Below are 14,251 nucleotides of genomic sequence, written 5' to 3'. Positions count from 1 at the left end.
GGGCTGGGTTTGTTAATTGGGTGGAAAAGTGAATTAGCGCGCATGCAGGTAAGTGCGACATGCTGCAGGAGAGTTAGCAGGGCCTGGCGAACAGGCGGGAGCGCTTTGAAGGAGTCAGTCAGCCCAGCGAGGTGGGAAACCGGTTATTTGAATTTCAAAGGAGCGCGCCACTGGATGCTTCCCAAGGAAACGAAGCGCTGGCAGGATAAGAGGAAAGAGACTAATTTGGGGAGTAAGAGGAAGAGGATGGCAGGAGCCAGCTGTGGAATTTCGCGGTGAAGAGGGGTCACCTGTGTGACTCTGCCTGGGGGCCCCCTTGTCCTGAGCCCACAGGAACCGTGCCCGTTCAGGATTTAAACCTTTTATTGCACCGGATCGGTGCGTGAACACGTTCCGCTGGCAGCTCCGGGGAGCCAGCCCAGCGTGAGGAGCTGTTTGAGGCCAGGCCGCAGCGCGGGGGGGAGGAAAGCTGGGTTTAGCCCGGCCGACCGACCCCGCGAGATGCACCGCACCAAGCGGGCCGTGCCGCCCCGCCGGGGCCGCCACACTCGCCCAAGGCCCCGGGGGAAGGCGGATACGCCGGGCTGAGGCGTGAGGCCCGTCTCCGAGCCCCGGTCCCCGGCCCGGGGAGAGCGGAGCCGCATCCCCGCCAGGCCGCGCCTCACACGGCCGCCCCAGCCCAGCAGGGCCCGCGGCCCGTGCCCATTGGGCGAGCGCCCCCCCCCGCGGGTAGCCAATGAGGAGGCGCAGCCCGCGGGGAGGCGGGGTACTGGAGGGCGTCACGTGTGCCTAACGTGCGCGGCCATCCGGAGGCAGTCCGCGCACGGAAAGGGGAGGAGCGGCTCTGCTCTTGAGTGACGGCGGTTTTGACCTATCAGCGTTTCCGTAGCGCGCCCGGTGGGCGGGGCTCGGCTTCGGGTTGCCGCAAGAGGCGGCGGGGCGGGCTTTGGACGGCGCGGTTGCTATGACGGCCAGCATCGAGGCTCCGCCCCCTCGGCCGCCGCCATCTTGTTGTTGATTCGAACGGCAGGGAGCGGGCGGCAGGGAGCGGCGGCGCTGGGGGCTCGGTGTCGCCAGCCCCCGGCTGGGCAGGCAGGGCCGGCCCCGGTGAGCCACAGCGGGCGAGGGCCCGGGGCAGGCTGAGGGGCGGAGGGCTGAGCCGGGCACGCTGCCGTGAGGGGAGGGAGCGAGAACCGGGCGCGCTGCCGTGAGGGGAGAACCGGGCGCGGCCCCGTGAGGGGAGGGGGGGGGCGATGCGAGAGGGGAGAGCCCGGTGCGGTCCGATTGAGGAGGGGGGAGAGCCCGGCGCGGCCCCGCGGGGAGGGGGGACAGAGGCGCGGCCCCGAGAAGAGTCGGGGTGAGGTGGGGGACCGAGCGCCGTGCCGGGGGGGGTGTCCAGGCGCGGCCCTGTGAGGAGAGGAAGGGGGGAGCCCGGCGCGTCCTGGTGTTTGCGGGGTGTGTGTGGGGGTGAGACCCGGGTGCTTCGCCGTGCGAGGCCCGTATGGGGCACGGCTGGGGCGGGGGGGGCCGTCCCCCAGCGTGGGGAGAGCTCCGGGAGCTGGGCTCGGCAAGGGCAGCCCCGTGGGCAGCACGGTGCCTGGGCAGGGCCGTGCTGCCCCTGCCCGGCAAGCAGATCTAGCGTGCCTTCCCTTTGTGCCCTTCCCTTCTACAGAAGCTGCGCACAGGAAGGAACTCGGCAAACCGCGGTGGTAACATGAAACCAACATGGTGAGGAAGCTGGTGGGGTTGGGGGCCCTTCCTGCGTCCCAACGTACTGCCACCCCTGCAGGGGAGGGGGTGTGGGCAGGCTCTGGTAATGCTGGCAGCCCCAGCGGTTACCGGAAAGTGCCTGGCAGTCCCCGGAGGCAGATGTGCTCATGGGTCTGCAGACCTGGACCGTAACCAACCTTCCCTGGGGTTTCCAAGTAGGACTTGGATTAGGAGAGGTAGTACTGACTCCTGTTCAGTTTTCAGCTGCTCTGAATTTAAACTGGTGCCAGGCTCCATGTCCCTCCATCTTGCATCTCTGAATCAGCATGGCCCCCATTTTTCTTGCCAGCAATATGCCTTAGTATGTGCTGCCTTTCTCATTTCAGCCTGTCTTGCTGTGTTTCTGCTCCATCTGCTTTTCCTCCCCTCAGGTTCACCTGGCTTAACTTGGTATTCAGAGCTTCTGAAGCTGAATTCCAAAATTGGCCTCTGCTAATGAAGCACTGAATGGTGCCAGAACAGTGTGAGCTTGGGTCTCTGTTCATTCCTAATGTAATATTTCTATAGATGGTAGGCCTATTTGTGTAAACTTAGTTGGTAGCTTGTCTTACAAAATAATATGCTATAATGTCTTGTGCAGGTCTCTGTATTGAACTGTCATCTGCAGCTGATATGCTGACTGTGCATATGGTCAGATTTCTGATGGAGAAAAATACTGTATTCTTGTTATCTATCACTGAAGTAAGACTTTGATTTCCTTATTACAGAAATTCTGTCGGGAGCTTGGAAGTGTTTTAGAATTAGATATATCGGTTATTAGGTGTTGTCACTGTAACTCTAAGTAGGTCTATTAGGGGCATGCTAATCCTGTGCTGTGTAACAGTTCCTTGTTATTGAGATTGAGAAATATTTTTCTGTGGCTGGGTTAGTTTAGCACTGACCTAAGGTAAGTGCTTTGTTTTGGAGCTGGAAAGAATGGGGTACGTTGTGAAAAGATTAAGTGTGAACTCTGTATATAGCAAGATAACATTGGGTTGCTGTTTCAACTGTGTAAAATTCTTGTTTTGTCAATGTTTTGAATTGTCCTAGTGCTAATTTTTCTTCTGATAGCATTAGAGAGTGTTTCATCCCCTCCCTGGCTTTTTCAGCACAACCATTTCCAGGTGCATGCATGAACAGCCTTATGCCATCCTGGTTAGAGCCTGTTAGGTGGATCTGAAGTGTCCTTTTCATGGCATTGCCTTTGTTTCCTGTCTAATAAGGACTTTTGGGAGAGCAGGGAAAGTGATCCTTGGCTCCTTGAGGGGGAAGTTGATGTATACGAGGTCGTTACCATAGGAATCTCTGATGACCACAGGGGTAGAAAGAGTAGGATATGCTGGTAGGACCCTCTTCTGAACAGTCCGTGTGTCTTTCCTAGCTTAGTTTCTACTTTGGTTATCCAGTAGGCACCTTGTGGGAGCTTTGCATGTTTCTTACATAGAAAAAGAGCCAGTGAGCACAGTTCACTGTTGAGATGAGAAGGGGGACAGTTTCTAGGATCCACTTCCAGTCACCAGGAGTTTTGATTCTGCAACCTTCCGTGTGTAGCTTCACAGTCACTTTAAGCTCATGGAAGTATAGATCGCAACCAACAGGAGGTTCTTGCTCTGTCACTGGTGCCAGCTGGGGTGTTTGTGCAGGTGAGAATCAGAGTTCCCTGACTTATGAACTGACTAAACTGAAGACAAAATGACTTTTTTTTTTTTTCTCCCCAGCTTTGTGGGTGCTTATATGATTTTGCTGGTGTAGGGGCAATGGTGGGAACATGGGAGTGGTGTGGAATGGAGTCTTATTCTCATTCAGGGTCACCTGCACAGTGACTGTGAAACAGAGCAACAACATGTTTTTATATATTTAGTTATATAAAAATATAATTTTAAAATACATATTTACATATATTTAAAAATTAAATGGAACAGTAGTGTCCATGCTTCTTTCCCACTACTTTTGTGAATAGTATATTTTGAGTGCTTCATCATCAGGATGACAGTATTGGGCATGTCCTTCTTATAAAAATGTTCTAGAAAGCAAAATTAGATGTTCTTTGGGATCCCCTCTCATGGCAGACTGTGTAAGTCAACTGACTTGCAAGTTATTCTGTATTGCATGGCACATATTGGGAAGTCAAAGTTAGAATAGCAAGCATGCCAGAGGTCGAAAAATGCCCAGGCTGAAGTAGTACCTGTATCCTTAATCAGCTAATTAGCCTTCTGAACAAGCATTATGATTTCTTCTTAATCATGCAGTTGCATGCTATTCTCATCCCATCTGAGCTGTCTAGTTTGTTTCTTTTTCCCTGCCCCATGTATGGAGGTTATTCATTTCAGGTAAAATTATTGAACTCTGAAAATGTGACCTTCTTGAGCTTGACTAGTGCGAGATGACGAGCCCTGTACAAGCTTGGAACTGTTTGTTGAGCATCTGCTTACAGGACACAGTCTCTTTGGTTCAACATATCACAAAATGTTTGTAAAAAGGTTTGATCGCTTGTCTTTTTAGATTTCAGTTTTTAGTTGATTTCTCTGTCTGAAGCTTGTCGTGGATCTGGTGAGCTCTGACTGGCACGCTGGGGTATGGGGTGGCACTGTCTTGTGGTTTCCACTGGAATAAGAAATGTAGGTGGTAAGTTTGAAGTTCAGTATTCACAGCCTGTGCTTTAGAGGAGGTATGTTTCTTCCATCTGTGGTTGAAATGCAGATCTTGAAGCCACAGAAAATCTGACAGAGGCCTTGTTTGGGCAATTACTTGGACATTGCATTGTGACCCAGGCACTTTCTGCCACTGGATTTGCCCCATCTGCCTGTTGGGAATTGGCTTGTAACCTGTTTGAGACATGTGCATCACAGTTGAATATTGATGCTGGGAATTACAGTCTCAGAAGTTAGTATTGACAGAAAACTGCAGCCTGATTTGTTTACTCTTGCATTTGACAGTGTCACACTGTCAGCCTTGGTGCTGGGCAGGGTTTAGATGAGAACTTGACTTGCAGAGTTTGTGTGTGGCAGCTCAGTAGAGCTGTGGCTCTGTGCTTGCTTGTTTATATAATGTGACTTGCCTAGGAACAACTGCTTTTATTTCTGACTTCTCAGTCTTTGAGAAGGAATGTATCAAAAACAAGCCTAGTAAATACAAGGGGTCCCTAGTGAGCTCTGATATGGGTGAGCTAGAGAAAAGGAGTGCAAGAAAAGAAGAAAATGCGACAGAAACCTCTGCAAGAATCATGTCAAGTATTTGTATTACTTGCTGTAAGCTGAAGGAACCCTTCAGATATACGGAGGAGCAGCTAGCAGTCTTCCTCTTTTATATTCCTGATGTGACAGGAATGCAGAGCAGGATGCTGGCGAGTGTTTAATCTCAGGTTTGTTGCTGCTGTCGTAGGGGTGGTGGGGGAGGAAGAGGAAGCATTTGTGCATGGCTGCTTAGTTTCTGTTTTGCAGGCATTGCCTGTACGCAGTGCCTGTGCTGTTCTGATGTGGCAGCAGCTGTTATTTTCGGCTCTCCCAGTGTGCTGTTCGTGTAGATGTACTTTCTAATAGATGCGGTTCTCTTAATTGGTGTGCGTGTGCTTCCTATATAGTCCCCATTGGTGTGAACTACTCTGCAAATAGTACAAAGGTGCAAGTCATTTGCCTTAATTTATTCCTGTAGGCTTGTCTATATGCATTTTGAGTGGCATTAACTGTGTATAAAAGACAAGCTGCTTTAAGCTTTCTTTTATTTTGCATAACCCCTGTCAGTATGTGGCCAGTTTCATTCACAACAAATGATTTTATTCCCTTCTCTCAGGTGCCTCTCTATCTGTATAATGCTATCTATGGTAGTTAACACTGGTGCAATTGTTTCTGTTCAAAAATAACATGGGCGTAGCTGCTGTAATTATATTAGTAGAAGATCTGTGTCAACCAAATCTGATAAAAGCAGTAAAAAAGGTTATGAGAAGTAATGTGCCTGTCCTGGTAGGATGTTACTACATGTGGTTGAGAGCTCTGATAGATAAGCTGTCTCTGATTTAGCTTTTATAGTTAGAAAGGTTATCTCCTCCACCAGCTGTCCTGCTTCTTTGCCAAATGCTACCTCCCTTGTATTAGGGCCTACAGCAGTGCCTGTTCAGCTGCCACCGTTTAATATACTATGCTTCAACCTTTCTTCATTAACACCCATCATTGTCTTGTGAACCAGGCCAGATGAAGAACAGGCATGCATCCTGTTTTGCTCCACCCGCTGGTTGGTAATCTTCAGCTGAGGTTTGGAGGAGGCAGTTGGGGGCAGTGGTCCCCTCAGCCCCAGTGGTACATTTGGTAAAGAGCATCTGTCAGAGCCTGGAGGAATGAGTGAGAGCATTTGCATCCTGGAAGGAGCTCACTGTGAATTCTGGTCCCAGACTTGAGGGAAAGCAGTTCTGAATTGATGAGCAAGTAAAGATGTAAACAAAAGCTAATTTAGCACTTGTTAACTCGTATCCATACAACATCTTGCAGGCTGACTTGCTTCTGGCGTCCTGCTCCCTCTTGATTGTGAGAGGTTGGCTCCATATTCCAGTGACTGCTCAACAGAGAGAGCTTGGGTGACATCTGTAAGGTAACTTTTTTCTGTTTTGCCCAGAATACATATGCAGCCACCTTAAATATAATGCAAAGGGAAATAAGCTGCTTGCTTTTTGCCTCTCACTTTGTAATTTTACCCTTCAAGTAAGTATATGTAGATATGGTTTGTGGGAGGTGTGCTTTTATCTTTGGAGGATACTACAGGAACTCCCAGGTAAGTGCTCTAGAACAGAGTGAAAAGCTCAGTCCTGTTTTATATTTGTTAACTTTTAGTCAAATTGGTGTCAGTTCTTTGTAATAAGAACTAAGCTTCTAAGATTTGGAGGCTAACTCTTATGCTCTAGCAATTCTGGCCACTTAGGTAGCTGAATTATCTTGTGATGATTTCAGAACTCTATCATGGTCTGGTTTTTATTTTTTCCTTTCTATTATGAGGTTAGTTTGCTGAAAGATGATGGGCTGGCTTGATAGTCTTCCAGGCTGAAAAGGAGTTACTTTGTGCTGTTCTAAATTTGGAAGAGATTCTAGCATACCTCTTTTCCCCCAGTTCTTTATCAACAAGTATATGACTCAATAGTATTACCTATGGTATAAGTGTTTGTTTGCCAGCAGACTCGAATGACCTAATTTTCTTCAGACACTGCTTGTTTAAACAGTGGTTGTGTCACACAGTTCACTTTTCTGGTGGGGAGGCCCCTGACCTGTGTGACTAATGGTCTTTTCTAGTTTGAATTGCAACAGGTAATGACCAAAGATGCCGAGCTCCACAACTACCTTCCTGGGGTAGGGAGAGGAGACATATGGTGCCTTCTTGGCAGGGGATGCTCCTGTGTCTTTGTCACAGCTGACTGAAGTGCTAATCTAAAGGTGAACTATTGTATAGCTCATATTCTGCTGTGACATTTCTCCCCCCGCCCCGTTGTTGCATCTTCCCCATTTTTTTAAACTGCCAGAGTGGGTTTATGCAAAATATCATGTGATTTTTAATTCCGATTCACGTTGTCCACTGTTGGTATCAAAGTATTGTCAAGCGTTTCAAAAAGTGAGTTTAGAAATCTTAGAAAGGCGCAAGAAGATAGGGCTGGCTGTTTGTTCTGTGTCCTTTGACAGTACTGTCTAAGCAGCTTAAGCATGTGTGGGGAGGCAGTCATGATCTCATTACAGCTAACTATAGGCGATAAGCAGCTTCGAGCACCAAAATCAGTGCACCAGTGAATGCAGATGTCAGTGAGTTATTTAAAGCAGAAAGGATTTGGGAGAGAAGCCTAGGGGGCTACATAGTCCTGTGTCTTAGTCAGTGGCTGAATTGAACCAAAGAGTAACTTCAATGAAAATGTTGGAGTTATTGCAGAAGATGAAGTATAACTGTGCTCTTGTGTTGATTTGAGTACTGTTGTGGACTGTAAGTAAAACTGGTAAAGTCCTGGAGCTTTGGAAGGCCCTCACAACACTTGCTGCCTGGTGGAAGGTATACTTCACTTTTCTGAACTGTGGTCTGTGTGTAAAGCTACAAGGCAGGTCTGCGGAGGGTGTGTCTGTCAGATACATGGGGGTTGACTCTCTCGTCCCACAAATGTAGGGGAGGGGGGAAAGACCTTTTAACTTCAGTCTTTTGAGTCTGTCCCAAAATAATTGTTAAAAGCAGTCTGAAGCTCAGTTTTTGTTGAAACACTACATATGCAGTTTTTTTAGATAGTTTCTTAAACACCCCCACACCTCCCACAATAAAACCCACATCAGGTTAATCTTGAATATGCGGATCTTGCTTAGATTAAAAGTGACCATATACAAAATGATTATGGATACCCTTACTTTTGCAAATATTGGAATGGTTTGCTTTATTTCCCATTTGGACCAAATATTGTGTGTTTTCTTATGCTGTGCAAGTGGCATTTTTTTTGATTGGGTACACATCATCTTTATGTAATTGAGGTCTTAATATTTCGCAGTTCTTACCGCAAGTGTTGACCTGAATATACTTCCTAAAATTTGAAGGTAAGCTAAATCTGAACCAATAAGCAGTATCAGGCATGCTTTATGCATCTTATCTTTTTACAGAACTGAGAGAAAACCTCTAACTTCATTAGTCAGACTGAGTAAGTACCATTGTTGTGCACCATGTGGAATCTGAATAGTTTTCACTCTTCAAGTGCTATACATGCTGGTATTTTTTTTCGCTGTAATAGCAGCACTTGGGGTTTCTGTTTTTCCCCTTAATTATTCTTAGCTTTAGTTAAGTAAGATCACAGGTATTTCTGTTCCTGTGGTCTGTTCATTAGTCACGTAGCATTGTTAGGACTGACAGTTCCGTATGTATTTCAGCAGTTGAGAATACAGTGAACCTATTGACACCTTGGTTCACCTAATAACAAAACCCAGTCATCTTAAAAATTAATTCTGCTTTGTAAATGCAGCTTGACTCAAATATTCTTACTTAAAATAGTTAAGGGTATTTTATCATTCACCAGCCAAAAGTAAACCAAGTTCTTTATTCACTGCAGTTAAAATACCTTCCTAAAACCTGGCAATTAAAGGTTACAAGTTAGATTGTGAAGTGTTTCCAGATGTTGTGGTTTTTGTACTTCATCCTATTGTGACATGACAACCAGGAGAAAATTCAAAACCTTTTAAAAATTTCGATAAGGTCAGTCAGTGTTTTGCGGTAGTGAGCTTGGCAGGTTGACTCTTCGTGAGTGCAAAGCAGTTTCTATTGTTTCAGGTTTGCCATCACTTGCAGTTTTCTTACGATCCTCAGAGAAGATAACTGCATGTTATTTTCTACCCATAATGCTTGTTAGTTTGTGTCTTTCAGTCTGAGAGGGCATGCTTCTGGCACCTGTTATCATACTGTCTTGAACTGGAGAAGAAAATGGAACAGTAAATTTGCTTTCCCTAGCTGTATATGGCCCATGATGTATTATAATCCAGATGGCTGTGAGAATACATCTGATTTAGCAGACTGATGTTTTGTAGAAGCTTCAACACGGTCTTCCAGTATCTTTAGAGGAATTGAAGGTATGAAAAATCAAGGTAGCTTTTATGCACTTGAGATGGACCTGCTATTAAAAGCAAACTTGCCACAGTCTGTATGTCTTCCAAATGAATGTGTGATGTGCTTTTTTAGCATATGGGGCAAGAGTAATTTATTTTTATATATATATATGCATGCAGGTGCTGCACTTAATAATTAGACACAAGCCAATTTGACAATAGATCAGGTTTAACAAATTATTTTCTTTTTGGTTTGGCTTTACAGCTCTGTTACAACAACTGTGGCCACTGGCTAAGTAAGTGACACTCTAGAAAGCCTGTTGGAAAGAGCTTTGAGCTCTACTTCAGCATCTTAACATTCAGATAAGATATTGGAAATTTGTGACCTGTAGAATGTTTACAAGAACTTGTTTGCAACAGCTGCAGTGAATGGGAAGTTAAATATAGGCTTTGTTTGTCTGATTCTTCGCTTAATTTGAAAAGGAGGAGTTTCTTGTTTCAGACCTTCAGAACAGAACTGGCTAGTGTGGTAGAGTGTTCCAAGAGGCCTGTTGCCCAGCGTCACTATATAAGGAGAGTAATAACAAAGATTTGGAGTATTAAAGGTCCATTTCCTTTGGAAGGAGCTTTAGAAATACAGTAGGGTGAATTGTGTTCAGGGACTGCTGCTTTGGCATCTAGGAGCTCCCTTCTGCTTGGATATTTCTTTTTGCAAAGCCAAAGTTACATTGGATCCCTTGGAGGTGTGAGGTTTGAGAGAAGGCGGCACCAAAGGATGGCAGTGCTGGCTCCTGGTGGGTAAAATGATCTTGCAGACATTTTTAAATGCCAAATTTTGGTTTTTGCCCTTCAAAACACATAGCATCTTGCCAAGCTTGAAGCTGTGACTAGCTGTCCAATTCATGTATCTTCTGGGAAGATAGCCTCAGGGTCAGATTGCCTTTCATTTTCACTCAAGTGGCTGGGGGCATCTCTGTTAATTCTTTGCCCTTTACCTTCCAGAGCATACTGCAAGCCACAAAACAACCCTGAGGTATTTTAACAGCTTTAAGATTTTCAGTATGAGTGATTGAGAGTCTTGCAGATTATGCTGATCCCCAGAAGAGTTAACAGGATAACAAAAGGCCCAGATCAAAATCTCTTCCATGACCCTGAGTTGCGTGTCATGTATGTGTTGCCATATGGGTTTTTTTAATGTCACAAAGGATGTGAGAGTATCCTTGTATGAAATTCTCTTTATGAAAGAGTTGTAGCTAGTTTCAAATGAAATCTGCTACCTTAGCTTTAAGGGCCGTCAGAGACTATATCATATATTTTACTTAAATTAAGTACTAGCTTTAGTGTGCTGTTTTTGTCTAAAATATGTTTATTATGACAGAAACTCTGTTATTTCCTATTCAAAACCTCAAAACCAAAATGTTGCACTTTATCCCTCTTTTTCCATGGCATTATTTACTTTCTTGCAGCACCTACCTTGAGGTTTTTTTTTTTTTTTTTTTTTCCCTAACATGGGGCTCAGATTTTTCTTTTCTTCTCCTCTGTGTTGTGTTTTTTTTTTTTTTGTGGTTTGGGTTTGTTTTTGGTTTTGTGGTTTGTTTTTTTTTTTTTTTTTTTTTTTTTCAGTGGGTGGACCATACAAGAGAATGTACAGTAGATGAGAATGTACCTTCGTTTGGTACTTTCTCATGGAAAAAATCACAAGGAAGTGTCAAGTTGGGAAGTTGTAGCTCATGTTTTCTTGCCTGTGACCCTTAAGGGTCATCTGCTTAGGAAAATTAAACTGATATCAAGTAGGGGGCATGGATTTGCAACGTGATTATGTGGCTTTAACTCCCTGTGGACGTGCTTATAAGGTCATTTCTGCAACAAATGGTTGGGACAGCTGCATTAATCAGCATGTTCATCCTTGCCTAGTGCAGCTCTGCCAGTGGAATCCCTTAATGTAGATACAGTTACAGTGATAAAACCGCACTTTTAAAATAAAGCTTGTTTTTGTGGGGTATTGAGAAGGTAGACAGTGATGTGAGTGCTTTTTTTGTCATTGTGACTAGGACTTTTTCCAAGGAAAGAAGGATTAGGTAGAAAAGTAGGGCCCCAAAATATGTCTTTTCTAGCTGAATTAATTTTTTCATCAGCAGTGTAAAAATAGAAGGGGTTGCAGCAGGAGAGGAGGGCATCCTCTGTCAGTTGGTCTAATAAAAGATTTTACCTATCCCTACAAACCTTGCTCTAATTATTCCAGAATGGGTGTCTATTTGGCATCACAGGGCAACCTGCAGTTCCCTTTTCTCATACAATAACTTAAGCTGTGTTCTGAGCATTGATATAAATTGGAATACTGTACATCTGACTGTCTTGGATTTCTCTGCCTCTCTGACCTTTTTCAGATGCTTAAGAAAGCCCCAGATTTTGTTTAATGTCAGTGTCTCGGAACTGTGTTAGCAGAAGAAACAATTAGATAACAGCTGCTCGTTGTGCTTTTGGCACAAGTATTTGTTTACTAGAGTGAAGTGAATTTGTTTGGATAATCTTGCTTTTATGCTCTTAAGTCTTTCTGTGGAACTGATGTGCTCCTAGATTGATTGTCCTTTTCTGTTTCTGCCATTTGAGCAGAAAAGTTGCTGAAGGGTTTGGTTCTTCAGCCAAACAAGCACCATATTCACCTAAGAGGTGCCCTAATTTGAGTCTGTATTAACAAACTCAATTCAGTTGATGGACTAGGACCCAAATTCTTAAAATCCTGAGAATTTAATTATCAGGTAAGACTAAGTTGAAATGGAGTGCAAGGGGATCGTGGAAAATAAAATGATCACCAAACTGTAGTCTTTTCAAAACAGTATACAGGTAGTTTACTTGACTATCCTGCTGTTGCTTTCTGAAATGCTGTTTTGCTGATGGCTAAAGTACACCAGGACTGAATGGTTTGACCAAGGTCACTGAAGCATTCAGCGGAAGCACCAAAACCAGTAGCCTATTCCTAGTTCTTTTCTTTCCATGGATTTCTCTTTCTTTGGATGACCTCAGATTATGATTGTCTAAATAATCTCTTAACCAAATCAACTGAGGACTTTGACCTGTTAAACTTAAGTGGAGAGATGTAAGAATTGCTGTATTTTGCCTGGCTTCAAATGTTTTAACAGTATTCAGACAAAAGCTGGGCTGTCCGGTAAAACCGCATGATGCCATTTGGGCCTTGCCAAATGAAAGCGTTGTCAGCTTCCCTGTGTAGAAAAAGAAAAGGGTAGCTGAAGCAAAATGTTTGTTCAGCTTTATCTTCACAGTAAGACAGAGAAAGAGAAAATTCTAATGCATGTGCCCCTCCATTCACTCTCAAACTCAGTTCTGACTGCTGAAATGCCCCAGTATATCTCTGCCTGCATATGTGAGAGAAAGTCCTCTTGGGTAGTGAAATTCCAGGTTGCATAAGGCTGTGAAGCTTACTGTTACTGCCTTGCTTTCCATGGAGGGGTAGGTGGAGCTTATGCAAACAATGTATTGAAGTCAGAGTATTAATCTTTTTGTTCAAAGCTGCTGTTTGTATATTATCTGCAGATTTGGCAGAACTTCCTCAGGTCAGGATGCTACTCTGATGTGGTCTAGTGGTGACAAGGCAGAGGTAGGACCTATGCCATGGCTAAGTATATGTTTGTTTCTGGCCACAAGTGAGAAGATGGGTGTCGTACTGATGTTTGCTTGTTTGGATTTTAAGCTCGGTCTCTTTCTAACAGCATGAGTTGTACTGAATGGGCATTGGTACAGATTTCTTGAAGGCAGAGATCCTGTAGTCCTCAGTTCCTTTAAGAGAGCCAATTGCTTGGAATCCCTTTATCTAACACTGTTCATTTCCATATAATTAATTCTCAGACAGCTCAGAAAAAGGGCAATGTATAGATCTGAGGAGGAGATGGATCAGAGTGGTGTCACAGCCCACAGCATATCGCAGGAATTGTAAAGCTGCTTTACAGTGAGCTTGAAGCGAACCAAATTAAATGCTGGTTTTGAAAGGCCTTAAGGGTGAGATTAGCTTGCTTGTGATGGTTCTTCGTGGCAAGTTTGTGTTTGGCTTTGATGCATAACTCTGAGTTGGTAGGTTTAAATCTAAATGTTGTCCTAATTCCTAGGAAACAAAACATTTGTGCTGCTTCCTGAGTACTGGAGCCAGCTTCTGCTCCTTACCAGCTGACTTTGCAAAGGGAGGGGAGAGCACAGAATGTGTCGTTGCTCACAATGTGCTCTTTGGATAGAGTTCCTGGATCTCTACTGTGGGGTCAGTCCCTTCAAAATGAGAACCACTTCTCTTCGCAGATTCTAAATGGCTGCTTAACAGTAGCTGTGCTCCATTCCTTTGGATATTCCCTTCTCCTTGTCACAGCTGGGAGTGGGATGTGGGGTCTTTGCTTAGCTTTCCTCCTTAGTAGCCCACATACAAAGTAGAGACAAAGGAAAAATGTTTGACTATCTGCTTAAGTTTTCTGAGTAGCAGAGTATTGCAGGACTGCACTTTGGAGGTGAAGAGGAAAGTGCAACTTTTTTTTTTTTTTTTTTTTTTTTTTTCCCCCTGCTGTGAAATGCAAAAATGCAGGGACGAACACTAGCACAATGTTTTCCTCGTTAGCAGTGGGAGGAAGAGGCAGGTGGGAGAATGTTTCTTCCCTGGCCCTAATGAGGTCTGTTTGTCTTTTGCATTTAAGATCTCAACATAAATACGTGGGGTGGCAAGTCACTGCAAAGAGATTTTTGCTTAAGTCAGGTCTCAGTCAGCAGCTTAATAGAATGTGGTTTGTGTAACTTGTGGAGAAGGTTATGAGCAGTGAATGCATATCATGCAAGTTTTGCTGTAGTTGCTATCTTTTTCTTTCTTTTTTTGAGGGGGGGAAGTAAGTAGTGGAGATACTGGAGTAAAGGACAGGGAGTCTGCATTGCACATTTCCATCGTGACCTGAGAAATGAATCGGCTTAGTCAC

General features: G+C 44.7%; 1 protein-coding gene across 7 annotated transcripts in view; it reads left to right on the top strand.

The window, feature by feature from the left end:
- Positions 1-992: 992 nt before the first annotated feature.
- IP6K1 (inositol hexakisphosphate kinase 1) overlaps positions 993-14,251 on the top strand; it is a 39,010-nt gene continuing 25,751 nt past the window's right edge. For 2 of the 7 annotated variants that reach the window (XM_029995934.2, XM_029995927.2), the window contains exons 1-3: positions 993-1,107; positions 1,673-1,728; positions 6,231-6,330. The gene's annotated coding sequence lies outside the window, so the exon portion shown is untranslated. Of the gene's footprint in view, positions 1,108-1,672; positions 1,729-6,230; positions 6,331-8,354; positions 8,393-9,115; positions 9,312-14,251 lie in introns of those variants that run through there. The other 5 variants (XM_029995929.2, XM_029995932.2, XM_029995930.2 and 2 more) reach the window with 5 other exon arrangements.

The sequence above is a fragment of the Aquila chrysaetos genome, chromosome 20, assembly GCF_900496995.4.
Source record: "Aquila chrysaetos chrysaetos chromosome 20, bAquChr1.4, whole genome shotgun sequence".
Taxonomy (NCBI): domain Eukaryota; kingdom Metazoa; phylum Chordata; class Aves; order Accipitriformes; family Accipitridae; genus Aquila; species Aquila chrysaetos.
The sequence above is the reverse complement of the archived record's forward strand: the minus strand, read 5'-3'. Positions and strand labels throughout refer to the sequence as shown.